Source organism: Oryctolagus cuniculus, chromosome 3 (assembly GCF_051225735.1).
Source record: "Oryctolagus cuniculus isolate XC-2025 breed Fujian yellow rabbit chromosome 3, ASM5122573v1, whole genome shotgun sequence".
Lineage (NCBI taxonomy): Eukaryota > Metazoa > Chordata > Mammalia > Lagomorpha > Leporidae > Oryctolagus > Oryctolagus cuniculus.
In genome coordinates this window covers 49,070,442-49,084,306 of record NC_142869.1, presented here as the reverse complement: position 1 = coordinate 49,084,306, position 13,865 = coordinate 49,070,442, and positions in this window count along the sequence as shown.

Below are 13,865 nucleotides of genomic sequence, written 5' to 3'. Positions count from 1 at the left end.
GAATTTCTTCAATTTACAAGGGTGACTCGATCTAGTCTGCAGTGAATCTAATAAACTCAGTAGTTTATTTAATTAAGACTAGAAGGAAGAATATGTCCCTGATGCCTTCAAAGCAACAAAACATTTTCCTCCTCAATGATGTAAAACCTAGCTGCAGTGTATGCTAATATTCCACCCTTCTTAATCCAGGGGTTCGCAAAGTTTAGTTCCTGGAATAACTTCATCCTCAGGTGTTTGATGTCACCCACTGAGTTTGTTAGATGCAAATTCTCAGTTCCTCACCCAAATTCTAGGGGTGTGCTTAAACAAACCCTCCAGGTGACTCTGATGTGTGGCAAGTTTGAGAAGCAGCACTCTGGGGTCAGGACAATGATCTAGTCTTGGCTATTATTAGGATGAGCTGGGGAGGCCGGAGCCGCGGCTCACTAGGCTAATCCTCCACCTTGCAGCGCTGGCACACCAGGTTCTAGTCCCGGTCGGGGCTCCGGATTCTGTCCCAGTTGCCCCTCTTCCAGGCCAGCTCTCTGCTGTGGCCAGGGAGTACAGTGGAGGATGGCCCAAGTCCTTGGGCCCTGCACCCCATGGGAGACCAGGAGAAGTACCTGGCTCCTGGCATCGGATCAGCGCGGTGCGCAGGCCGCGGCGGCCATTGGAGGGTGAACCAACGGCAAAGGAAGACCTTTCTCTCTCTCTCTCTCTCTCACTGTCCACTCTGCCTGTCAAAAAAAAAAAAAAAAAAAAAAAAAAAAAAAAAAAAGGATGAGCTGGGGAGGCCACTCTCCAGATGAATCAGCATCACTCAAGGTATGGAACCCAGAGATCATTTCCCCAGGTGATTGCAATGGACACCCAAGGTTTACTGTGCAGAAAAATCACTTGGGATTCTTGTGACGTATTTAGATTCCCTCCAGAGATTTTTGGTTCAGTAGATTGATGATGGGGCTCAGAAATTTCTGGTTTTTGCCTATAACCCAAGTAACTCTGTGGCAGAATATCCATGGACCAGTACCTAAGGAGCTCTACTTAGATCCAGGATTGATTGATTGATTGATTGATTGATTTCTCCCTCTCTTTCTTTCTTTCAAGATTTATTTATTTATTTGAAATCAAAGTTACAGAGAGAGAGAGAGAGAGAGAGAAAGAGAGAGAGAGTCATCCTGCATCTGCTGTTTGACTCCCCAAATGGCCACAATGGTCGGGACAGAGGCCAGGTCGAAGCCAGGAGCCAGAAGCTCCATCCAGGTCTCCCCCATGGGTGCAGGGGCCCAGGGATTTGGGCCATCCTTTGCTGCTTTCCAAGGCACATTAGCAGGGAGCTGGATTGGAAGAAGAGCAGCTGGGATTCAAACCAGTGCCCACATGGGATGCTGGCACTGCGGCCAGCACTACACCCACTATGCCACAGCGCCAGCCCCAGGATTTCTTAATGAATTTTGAGGAAGGGCAGGGATTTGGCCTAGCAGTTAAGGTGCTGGTTAGGATGCCTGTCTCCCACGTTGGAGGACCTGGGTTTCAGTCCCAGCTCTCGCTCCTTACTCCAGTTTCCTGCCAGTGCTGACCCTGGGAGGTAGTAATGATGGCTCAAGTAATTAGGTTCCTGCCATTCACATGGGAAACCTGGATTGCGCTGCCGGCCATGGTAAGTATTCAGGGAGTGAACCAGCAGATCGAGCACTCTCTCTCCCCCCTCAATTAAATAATTGATTTGCACACAAAAATAAGGATCTTGAAGAAGGTGTGTGCTTCCTGTTGGGAACTGAGAAGCTGTGGCTCTGAAGATTCAAGTTGCAGGTCAAATGAGTTCAAGAGATGATCGCATGGAGAAGCAGGATATTGGGAAACAGAACGGCAGGTGCAGAAAGGCAGTGAGGCTGTTTCGTTCTGGTGTCCCCATCACTCATTATTTTATTTATTGTGGGAGGTAATCAGATCTCTTAATGAATTAAATAATGATACAGGAGACTGACCCAAATAATCCCTCTAATTGTATGGTCCTGTCCTGGGTGAATACATCCTAATGAAGTGAATTTACACCCCGGGAGCAGGCCTGTAGCATGTCAACAACACAGAGTGTGTAGTCAGGCAGACCTGGGTTGGAATCTAGACATCACCACTTGCTGATGAGCTCACTTGGGTGAGTTACTCATCTGTCTGTATTCCCACCTGGCAATAAGGGTATTGACAGGGTATTCACAGGGTCGTTATGGAAATGAGCACGGACGGCACTTGGCACTCCCGTGGCTCACAGCCTAGTGTGGCTGATGTTAGGTTGAAGAGTTACATGTCCTCCAGTTATGTATCAACCTGACCCTGTGTTCTCCTCTGAGGGCACTTCAAAAAGTTCATGGAAAATGGAATTAAAATGTAAGTTTATTTTGGTGCGATTTTTTTGGAAATTCATGCATAATTTTCATAAGGCACATTTTCCCAAGAGCTTTTTGAAGATCACGTCCATGTTTGCTAGACCCCATCCAGTGGTTTTGATATGCTAAGAAAGTCCTCCAGCTCCTCTGCTTTGACACACAGGATTTGCATCAGGCGGAGACAGGACAACTTACCACAATCTTGAAAACCAAGTTACAACAACGAAGAACACAGAGCCTATAGCCATCGCCATCTGATGAGTACGGAATTAACTTGTGAGTCGTCAATACTTGCCCGGTTGTGCTCCAATAATACATTTCGCCAGAGTACCCTGTGCTGTTGTAACATCAAAGACAGATGCTGCTAAAGAGAATTTTAAGTGATTCCTGCCATGTTTTCTTACGCAAGAGAAACTTTTACAGCTTTTTTCCCCCTGATAAACCTACAGAAATAAAAGAGCATATGACGGAGAAAGACATTAAGAATTAAAGTTGAGGGACAAATCCAAGGAGCTTCAGACAGAAAATTGGGCCTTCCCCTCAGGATGGCCTGAGGCAAATGAAAGTTCTCTGGACCCATGTCCTTAATAGAGAGCGTCACTGCCCAGTGGGGCTCCTCCTACCACAGGATAAGCACTTTTCCTTGGTGGGTTTGGGAATGGAGAGTGGCTGGGTATCACTCCCTCCATAATTACCCCTTGCACACTGGAAGATGACAACTGAGTCATCCCCTATCCTCTTTTTTTTCCAGGAAGAAATCCAGTTCCTTAGAGCTTGCCTCACATGTTCGGTTGTCCAAGCCTTTAATCAGTGTCTCCTTTGTGTGCCCTGGCCAAGTTCCCTGCTTCTCCCTGCAGCTGTGGCTCTCAGCCCTGGACCTGGTCCATGAGTAAGGACCTGCCTGTGCTGACAGGAAGGAAAGCCCCCTCCGCTTCCACACTGTGAGCCAAGAACGACGTGAACAGTCATCACCAAGCACCTCCAAGGCATGGTTCCAGAGGTGTGGAAAAGCCTGCTGGCCACAGGGCCAGGCGGGAAGGTAAATGGGGAAGGAGAGGATAGTCAAAGAGAGAATGCACACAGCCCCACGGCCTGCTGTCTGTGGCCCTGTTGCCAGCCCTTCCGAGTTTTCTAGAAAAATCCAAAATCTGGGCTCTAAAAGCTCCTGACTTTTTAAAGTGCAGTCCACTGTCTCAAAAATATCCAAACACTCTCTGGGCAAATAAAACTGTCTAGAAGGCCAGCACCGTGGCTCAATAGGCTAATCCTCCGCCTAGTGGCGCCGGCACACTGGGTTCTAGTCCCAGTCGGGGTGCTGGATTCTATCCTGGTTGCCCCTCTTCCAGGCCAGCTCTCTGCTGTGACCAGGGAGTGCAGTGGAGGATGGCCCAGGTGCTTGGGCCCTGCACCCCATGGGAGACCAGGAGAAGTACCTGGCTCCTGCCTTTGGATCAGCCATTGGAGGGTGAACCAATGGCAAAGGAAGACCTTTCTCTCTGTCTCTCTCTCTCTCTCACTGTCCACTCAGCCTGTAAAAAAAAAAAAATCTGGAAGCTGAATCAGGTCTCTGATGACCTCTGATCCAGTGAATGGAATGTAAGCAAGACAGATGGGGGTGGGGGTCTCGGGGTGGGGGTCTCAGGGTGGGCAAGGGACACAGACAGATGAGTAAACTGATCCTTAGCAAGAAACCACAGCAATTAACCATGATCAACACACATTCCTAACAGGAAAAAAGAATTATTAATAAGATTCTAAAAACAATTACCATGTAAGCCTAGTAAGAGTTTGCTGAAGAAACAACTCACGTTTTACGATGACAATCACAAAGCATTCCTCAGCTTCCCTGGCTCCCCAGACCAGCCCTGAGATGGCAAGAACAGGGCTCTTCCCACGCCTGTTGCCAGCAGAGAGGCCGCACGAGGAGCGCTGTTTCAGCATTTCCCCCTCTTGGAACTTGTCTTCCCCAAATCCAGGGCCCATCCTGCAGGCAAAGTGGGCAGACCTGAGAGACCCACAAGGGAGCTTCTCATATGTGGTTTTGTTTTTGTTTTTTTTTTTTTTTTTTTTTGGACAGGCAGAGTGGACAGTGAGAGAGAGAGAGAGAGAGAGAGACAGAGAGAAAGGTCTTCCTTTGCCGTTGGTTCACCCTCCAATGGCCGTGCGGCCGGCGCGCCGTGCTGATCCGATGGCAGGAGCCAGGTACTTATCCTGGTCTCCCATGCAGGTGCAGGGCCCAAGCACCTGGGCCATCCTCCACTGCACTCCCTGGCCACAGCAGAGAACTGGCCTGGAAGAGGGGCAACCGGGACAGAATCCGGAGCCCCGACGGGGACTAGAACCTGGTGTGCCGGCGCCGCAAGGCGGAGGATTAGCCTAGTGAGCCGCGGCACCGGCCCATCTCACATGTGGTTAAAGGCAAAATCAAACCCTTCAGCAACAGGAGGGGATAGACAGTGAGAAGCTGGTCTTCCAGGTAGGTCACTCTCTGCAGGCAACTGCTATAAACAACTTTTGTAAACCTATAGAGATATTGCAGGTATAGTACACATATGTCCATTTGTAACATTCTCTCTCCCACCTTCTTTTCACACAAGCAGCAGTGTTTTACAATGCATTTTATATCTTGCCTTTTTTTAAACTTAGGTTGTATTTGGAATATTGTCTACATCAGTACATATGGAGTTGCCCCGTCTTTGTTTTTTTAATTTTTTAATAAGATGTGTTTATTTATCTGAAAGGCAGTTACAGAGAGAGAGGACGAGACACACAGAGAGAGAGAGAGAGACAGAGAAAGATGTTGCATCCACTGGCCACTGGTTCACTCCCCAAATGGCTGCAACAGCCAGGACTGGGCCAGGTTGAAGCCAGGAGCCAGGAGCCAGGAGCTTCTTCTGGGTCTCCCACATGGATGCAGGGGCCCAAGGACTTGGCCATCTTCCATTGGTATCTAAGGCCACAGCAGAGAGCTGGATCGGAAGAGGAGCAGCCGGGACTAGAACCAGTGCCCATATGGGATGCCGACACTGAAGGCAGCAACATTACCAAATATGCCACAGCGCTGGCCCCTGTCCATGACTTTCATCCAGCCACTGCCATTACTCCTGACACTTTCCCCCAGCACTTGGCCCTGCCTCTCCTTCCTGTCTGACTAGCTCCATGGGTTGCCCTTCAGTCCGTTTTTTGTTGTGAAGGTAAAACCCTCCCCTCACTCTGGTTCAGCCCAACCACCTGCCACGCCTAAGCCAAGGAACACCTGGCATCCCGAGCCCTTAGAGAAGAATCCTTTCAGCTGGGCACCCACACTGCCCCACCCCCACTCTCAGCGCTCCCTACCTGGAAGGTCTTCTTCTTTCTGTTTTCTTTTTTTCCTTTTTTCTTCTTCTTAGGATTTATTTATTTGGAAGTCAGAGTTAACAAGAGAGAGGGAAAGACTGACACAGAGCGAGATCTTTCATCCGCTGTTTCACTCCCCCACAACGGCTGGGGGCTGGGCCAGGCTGAAGCCAGGAGCCAGGAGCTTCTTCAGGGTCTCCCACATGGGTGCAGGGCCCCAAGCACTTGGGCCATCCTCTGCCGCTTTCCCGGGTTCATTAACAGGGAGCTGGACCGGAAGTGGAACAACCGGAACTCAAGCCAGTGCCCATATGGGATGGGAGGGCTGCAGGCAGCAGCTTTACCTGCTGTTTCATGAAGGTAGTGTCCCTGCCCGGGAAGCTCTTTCAAAACTGCCCACTCGAGCTCTGGCCAGCCCTTCCACCTCCCTCTGGGAAATGAAAACGCTGCTTTTCACCCTTCATCCTCCACGCTCCTCTCTGCATCTTTTTCCTTGGCGTGTAAGCAGATTCCAGCCTGTCTCAGCTAAAACGACTTGCCTGAGCCCATTCTGCCCTTTGTTGTCCCCTCTTGCTTCCCTGCCTGTTGACTGCCTGACTTCTTGTGGGAAGATCTACGCTTGCTGTTTCTCCATTCTCACTTCTGATTTAGTCACCAGACCCCTAAAATCTGACTCCAATGATTGTGTCCAAGGACTGCTCTCTCTGGCCCCTGGTGATCTCCTGACAATAATTACAATGGGCACTTTGCCAGCTTCTTTTTGCTTGATCTCTCTGTAGCATTTGACATTTTTTACCACCCTCTTCATGAAATTCTCTTTCCTCTTCTCATTCTGTTGGTGCCAAGGCCATTTTTTTTTTTGACAGGTAGAGATACAGACAGAGAGAGAGAGAGAGAGACAGAGGGAAAGGTCTTCCTTTCGTTGGTTCACCCCACAATGGCCGCTGCGGCCGGCACACCGTGCTGATCCGAAGCCAGGAGCCAGGTGCTTCCTCCTGGTCTCCCATGGGGTGCAGGGCCCAAGCACTTGGGCCATCCTCCACTGCACTCCCTGGCCACAGCAAAGAGCTGGACTGGAAGAGGAGCAGCTGGGACTAGAACCCAGTGCCCATATGGGATGCCGGCGCTGCAGGTGGAGGATTAACCAAGTGAGCCACGGTGCCAGCAGGAGGCCACTTTTTTTTTTTTTTAAACACTGTAGTCTTCTATGGGGGGTGTGATATTGATTCCCAACTCCCCAAGTCACTGATCTAAAACAAACATGGCCACCTCACTCCCCTGATGGGCAATGTGATTGGGAAAGAGAACACGACCGGATCCTGGTGAGTAGGACAGAAGGGGAAGTCATCTGCTCAGCGCTGACAGAAAGATTCTCTACCTCAGAGGAGTCATGTGGAGAAGACGGTGTCTAAGGCCAAGGACCGGACAGAACACAGAGGGGCGAACACGGAGAATGGGCACCGAGCCTGAGACCCGGATGCTGTAGATCTTCTTGTGCGGTAAGGGAAGGGACCAGCGAGCTGGGTCTGCTATAGTTGAAGGTGTCTGCGCTCACGTGCCATGTTCACTCCTGCATCTGTCGGTGCTGTTGCTCCACCCGAGAATCCTTCCCCCACATTTTCTCCTCTCCTGCCTCCTCACCCACGAAGTCTCAACTGAGGCAGATTTCTATGCGGGCATTTTTCCTTTGTGTTGCTACCGTGTGGTGTGAGTATGGAGGAGTGGCACCTAATTTACTTTAACTCTCACTAGAACCTAACCCTGAGCCTGGCACATAGTACTGTCTCGCTAAGTATTTGTTTGAAGAATCAGTAAATCAATGTTACTTTCAACGATGTAGCCATCATTTTTTTTTATGACAAAACAGCATCGGCACAGATCGACAGAAATGACCACTCCCCACACATGTAGCTGACGATAAAGTATTCCTGAATGGCAACGTGGCAATATGTTTTAGAGTACAAAAAAAGGTCTATAGAAATTCTACTTCTAAGAATTTATCATTACAAAAGAATCGGAGATTTACAAATGTATACATTTACATATATATAAATGTATGTGTACACACAGGGTACTGTGTTGCTCTTAATGGTAAAGTGTTGAAAACAATTTACAAAAGGAGAGCGGGTTGTTGCTTAGGTATATTATGGTATATATCCATATACTGCAATGCTCTACAACCAATGAAATTAATATTGAAGATTTAATAATCTTGGAAAATAGATACATTATATCATTACAGCAGGTAATAGGATTTGTATCTAAGTTTGGTCCCTATTTTTTATTTTATTTTATTTTATTTTATTTTATTTTATTTTATTTTATTTTATTTTATTTTATTTTTTTGACAGGCAGAGTGGACAGTGAGAGAGACAGACAGAAAGGTCTTCCTTTGCCGTTGGTTCACCCTCCAATGGCCGCCGCGGCCGGCGTGCTGCGGCCGGCGCACCGCGCTGATCCGATGGCAGGAGCCAGGAGCCAGGTGCTTTTCCTGGTCTCCCATGGGGTGCAGGGCCCAAGCACTTGGGCCATCCTCCACTGCACTCCCTGGCCACAGCAGAGAGCTGACCTGGAAGAGGGGCAACCGGGACAGAATCTGGCGCCCCGACAGGGACTAGAACCTGGTGTGCCGGCGCCGCTAGGCGGAGGATTAGCCTAGTGAGCCGCGGCGCCTGCCAGTTTGGTCCCTATTTTAAAAATATGCATACACAATGAAAAAGACTAAAACCTATACTTGAACGTTATTTAAGAGTAGTCATCTTAGTGTTAAGACTGTAAATGATTTTAATTTCATTTTTATGCTTTTCTAAATTCTCAACAACCAGGGCTGGTGTTGAGTGTAGTGTGTTAAGCCACCACCTGCAACACCAGCATCCCATACAGGCACCAGTTTGAGTTCTGGCTGCTCCACTTCCAGTACAGTTCCCTGCTAATGTTTCTGGGAAGACAGCCAAGAATAGCCCAAATACGTGGGCCCCTGCATTCATGTGGGAGACCTACAAGAAGCACCTGGCTCCTGGCTTCTGCCTGGCCCAGTCCCAGCCATTGCGGCCATTTAGGGAGTGAACCAGCAGTTGGAAGATCCCTCTCTGTCTCTCGCTCTCTCTGTAACTCTGCCTTTCAAATATTTTTTTAAAAAAACTTTAAATTCTCAACAATCAATATGTATTTGAAAATCTATAAAATTAATATTAAGAAAGGAGGGAAGGAGAAAGAACAGGGAAAAGGGGGCACAGCTCTGAATGAGGACAGCTGACTCTCAGTCTCAGCTTAATCACTTAGAAACCACGCAGTGTAGGCCAATTTATTGAATCTTTGTCTCTCAACTTATCATTCATCAACCTGAGTATAATAATATTTACCCCACCTTGCAGATTGTATGAATATGAAAAGCTGTATGACACCTTTTGAGAAAGTGTACGTATTTGCAATGTAAGATGCCATTGTTATTCATATGGGATATTGTTTAATCACAGCTATCCTTTCTGTAATTTCAGTTCTTAAATACATTTTTTAATCTGAATGATGAAATTTAATCCATTGTTTCCTTTGGGGCTTCCCAGGCATTTGAAAGAGTAGCCAAAAATTTCACTCAATCAACAAAGCTGTCTGTTTTATTGAAACAAAAATTGTGAATTTCTCCCACTTACCAAAATACCTGAAATCCCCATCTATTTGATTGCTTTGGGTGAAAGTACTGAAAACTGCATGCCAAAATATAAAATTGTACAAGAATAGGAAATGTTCTTTTATGGTTTATATTCTGTCACATAAAACATGTGGCCAATGTTTATGAAGAGGGCAGAGAAAACTGTGGAGGAGCTGAGCTGTAGCTCAGGATCCTGGGGAAAGAGCTTTCTTGTTTCAGCTGCACAACCTCCGGGTTCACTTACAACCTCCGGGTCATAGAAGTAAGCTACTGAGACTAGACCCGAATGCCTTCCACAGATCAGCCTCCAGTCTTTATGATTGTCATCTCACGCGCACAGCCGAACTGAGTAAGTTAGACTTTTACTGCTTGAAAACTTACATGCCTTTCGTGTTTTTGTCAAATAGGTAGAAAATATATTGGGGTCTTGAGTCATATTTAGAAAGTTTCTGGGAAAAGGGAATTAAAAGATAAGTTTATTTTGGGGCAAAAATATTTGCAATTCATGGCTAGTTTTTTTCATGATATCCATTCATCCTGAATTTTTTTTTTTTTTTTTTTTTTTTTTTTTACAGGCAGAGTGGACAGTGAGAGAGAGACAGAGAGAAAGGTCTTCCTTTGCCGTTGGTTCACCCTCCAATGGCTGCTGCAGCCGGCGAGCTGCGGCCGGCATCGGAGCCAGGTGCTTATCCTGGTCTCCTATGGAGTGCAGGGCCCAAGCACTTGGGCCATCCTCCACTGCACTCCCTGGCCACAGCAGAGAGCTGGCCTGGAAGAGGGGCAACTGGGACAGAATCCGGCGCCCCGACCGGGACTAGAACCCAGTGTGCCAGGGCCGCAAGGCAGAGGATTAGCCTAGTGAGCCGCGGCGCTGGCCCCATCCTGAACTTTTTGAAGCCCCTGTTATTTCTCTGATTGCTCCCGGTACTAAACATTTCTTCATGTTTATTAGCTTTATTTGTTTTCTCCTTGAGAAATGCCTTTTAATTTCTTTTTCTGCTTTTAAGCATTTTTTCATACTTATTGGTAGACACCATATATTCTCAATACTAATTACCTTGATACTATCCATGTGTGTTTTCCAAATATCATCTGTCAATTTGACTTTTCTTTTTGCAGAGTGGACAGTGAGAAAGAGAGAGACAGAGAGAAAGGTCTTCCTTTTTCTGTTGGTTCACCACCCAATAGCCACTGGGGCCGGTGCACCGCGCTGATCCGAAGCCAGGAGCCAGGTGCTTCTCTTGGTCTCCCATGCAGGTGCAGGGCCCAAGCACTTGGGCCATCCTCCACTGCACTCCCTGGCCACAGCAGCAAGCTGGACAGGAAGAGGGGCAACCAGGACAGAATCCGGTGCCCCAACCGGGACTAGAACCCGGTGTGCCGGCGCCACAGGTGGAGGATTAGCCTATTGAGCCATGGCGCCGGCCAATTTGACTTTTCTTTTCATTTTATTTCAGCATAAAATACACCATTTTAAAATAATTCATCATTTATTGCAGATACTTTTTTTAAATCTTATCTAGGATCTCTCTCCTATCTAAAGTTCTAAATCAATTTTCTGTTATGGCTTTTAAAGCTTTGTACATATTTAAATTCTTAATCTATCTTGGGTTGATTTTTGGAAATGGTAAAGATCCAAAATCACTGGCCGGCACCGTGTTTGCTTTCTATGATACTATTATAAAGATGTTGTTATTTCAATTTCCAATTGTTTGTGTTAGTATACAGAAATGGAATTGATACTTTAGTGTTGACTTTTTACCTGTAACCTTGCTGAACATACTTATTAGTTCTTGTATTATTTTTTAAACACCATAAGATTTTCTACATAGGCAATCACTGCTTGTGTGTTTATCATCTTCCTTTTTAATTCTGTAGTCTTTTAGTTCCCTTTTCTTCCCTTATTACATAGGTGAGGCTAGCCAATATAATAGTAACTAAAAATGAGAAGGAGGGATGGTCTTGCCTGTTCCTAGTTTTAAGGGGAAAGAACTCAGGTGTGGTTGGTTGGTTTTGTTTTGTTTTTTCTTTTCTTTTCTTTTTTTTTTTTTTTTTTGCCATGAAGCAAGTATGATGTATGATGTTATCTTTAGGTTTTATGCAGATGACACTTATCAGTTTGAAAAAGTTCCCATCTATTCCTAGTTTTCTGATTACATTTATCATGGTGGTGGGGAATGGATTTTTTCAATTTTTTTGTACCTGTGGAAATGATCATATGGTTTATGTTTTTTAATACGTTTACACGATGAAATACATTTGTTGACTTCTGAATATTACACCATACATTCCTGATATAAACTCCACTTTTTATTTTATATTGTCCTCATAAAATATAGTTGAAATGTGATTGAATTTGTTTTGATAATAACATTTTAAAAATAATCTTCATTATTTCTCTTTGTGTTTTGTTTGTCACATCTGTTTTTAGTTTCCTTTCTCTTTGTACCTAAAAAAAATCCTGGTTCTGATGGGAACATCTGCTGGTGATGAATTCTGTTGGTTTTGTTTGTCTGAATGTCTGAATGTAGAGTTCTCCACCAGTGATGTTAAATAATTGCTTTGGTGTTATATGGTTTTTGTTTTGTGTTCTTTTTTTTAAAAAAAAAAAAAAGATTTATTTATTTATTTGAAAGGCAGAGCGAGAGTGGGAGTGAGAGCGAGAGAGAGAGAGAGGTCTCCACTGGTTCACTCTCCAATTGGCTGCAACAGCAGAGCTGCACTGATCTGAAGCCAGGAGCCAAGAGCTTCCTCCCGGTCTCCCACATGAGTGCAGGGGCCCAAGGACTTGAGACATCCTCTACTGCTTTCCTAGGCCATAGCAGAGAGCTGGATCAGAAGTGGGGCAGCCAAGACTCAAACCGGCGCCCATATGGGATGCCAGCACTGCAGGCAGCAGCTTCGCCACTGCGCCGGCCTCCCCTTATATGGTTTTTGACAATAAATTGACTGTCTTTTTTTTTCTCAGCTATTCTGTGTCTTTTTTCCCACCACAATTACCTTTAAGATTTTTTGGTGATTCTCAGAATTTTGTTTATGATGCACTTTTTTGTAGTTTATAAAAAAAGTTTACCCTGCATTTGCTGCAATTCTTGTGTATAGGTTTTTATGGTTTTCGGCATCCTTCAAAATGTTTCTTCAAAACTTTTTTCTGCCCCCCCCCCCCCCGTCTCATCTTCTGGAATTCCAATTGTACAATCTGTACATATTTGCAATGACTTAGTATTGTGCCACAGATCCTTAGTGCTCCGTTTTTTCTTCCTTCTTTCTCCTTATGGATCATTATAGATAGTTCAAACTTTTTCTCCTGAAGTATCTGGTTTGCTAATAACCAGGAGCTTTCATTTCACATATTATATAGTTTTTAACCCTTGGAAGTTTAATTTTGGTCTGTAAAATATCCAACTCTTTCCTCATCATTTTAATGTTCAAACTGCATCTCTCTTCAGGTTTCTTCCTGTACCATGGCGTGGAATCTCACTCTGGAGACATTGCAGAGCTTACCTAGTTCGTTTAGTCTTTATCAATCGCCATTGTTCTACCTTAACTGTTGTCCACTGTCTAAAATCCATTGGCTTGTTTAATGTAGAAGGGTAAACCCAATCAACCCCTGTTGCATTACCATGGCCTTGACGTTCATTTAGAAAACGATTTGTGTGGAAGGTGGACCTCTGAGTTGACAGAATTTGCTTTCAGTGTGTTAGATCATGTTTTGGTTTGTACCATGCCAGAGATGGTATCTTCTGCCTTATGTTTTTGCTGAGTGATGACCTGTTATTTCTGTTTCCAGTGACTAATTTTTCTCCCTGGGCAAAGGTCACACTTCCATGCTTCTTCTATTGCTATTCTATTCTTAATTGATGCTGGACATTTTTATATGTGTTGTTGTGTGTCTGGGTTTTGTTGTCTTTCTGATTTCTGTCTCCTCAAGTTGGTGAAATGTGTGTACACTCTATCTGGATTCTGCTGCCTGCAGGTTGATCCTGAAATTATCTCTAGGTTGAAACCAGAGTGACTGTAGGGCCATTTCCATTTTATTTGATTCTTTTTCCACAAGAATCACTGACTGGCTCTGCTTATTTGATATCTGAAAACTGTTGGTTTTCTAACTCTAATTAGCTTTCTAATTGTTGACACTCAAGGCATAGGGCCTGTGCCAATTACTAAGTCACTTTTGCCAGAAGCAGAAATTTAGTTACATTATTTTAAAAAAATACTACCAAACTGAAAGGCAAATAATATAAGCAAAATGGGACAGTCATTATGGCACAGTGAGTTAAGCTTCTGCTTATCACATTGCTATGCCATGCTGGCATGCCACTTGGAATCCCAGCTTCTCTGCTTCTGATTCAGCTTCCTGCTAATACAGCTGGCAGGAGAGCAGATGATGGCCCAGGTACTGGAGATTCTGCCACCCACATGGGAGCCCTGGAAGGAGTTCCAGGCTCCTGTCTAGCCCTAGCTGTTGTGGGCATTTGGGGAGTGAACCAGTAGGTGCAAGTGTTGTGTCCGGTATG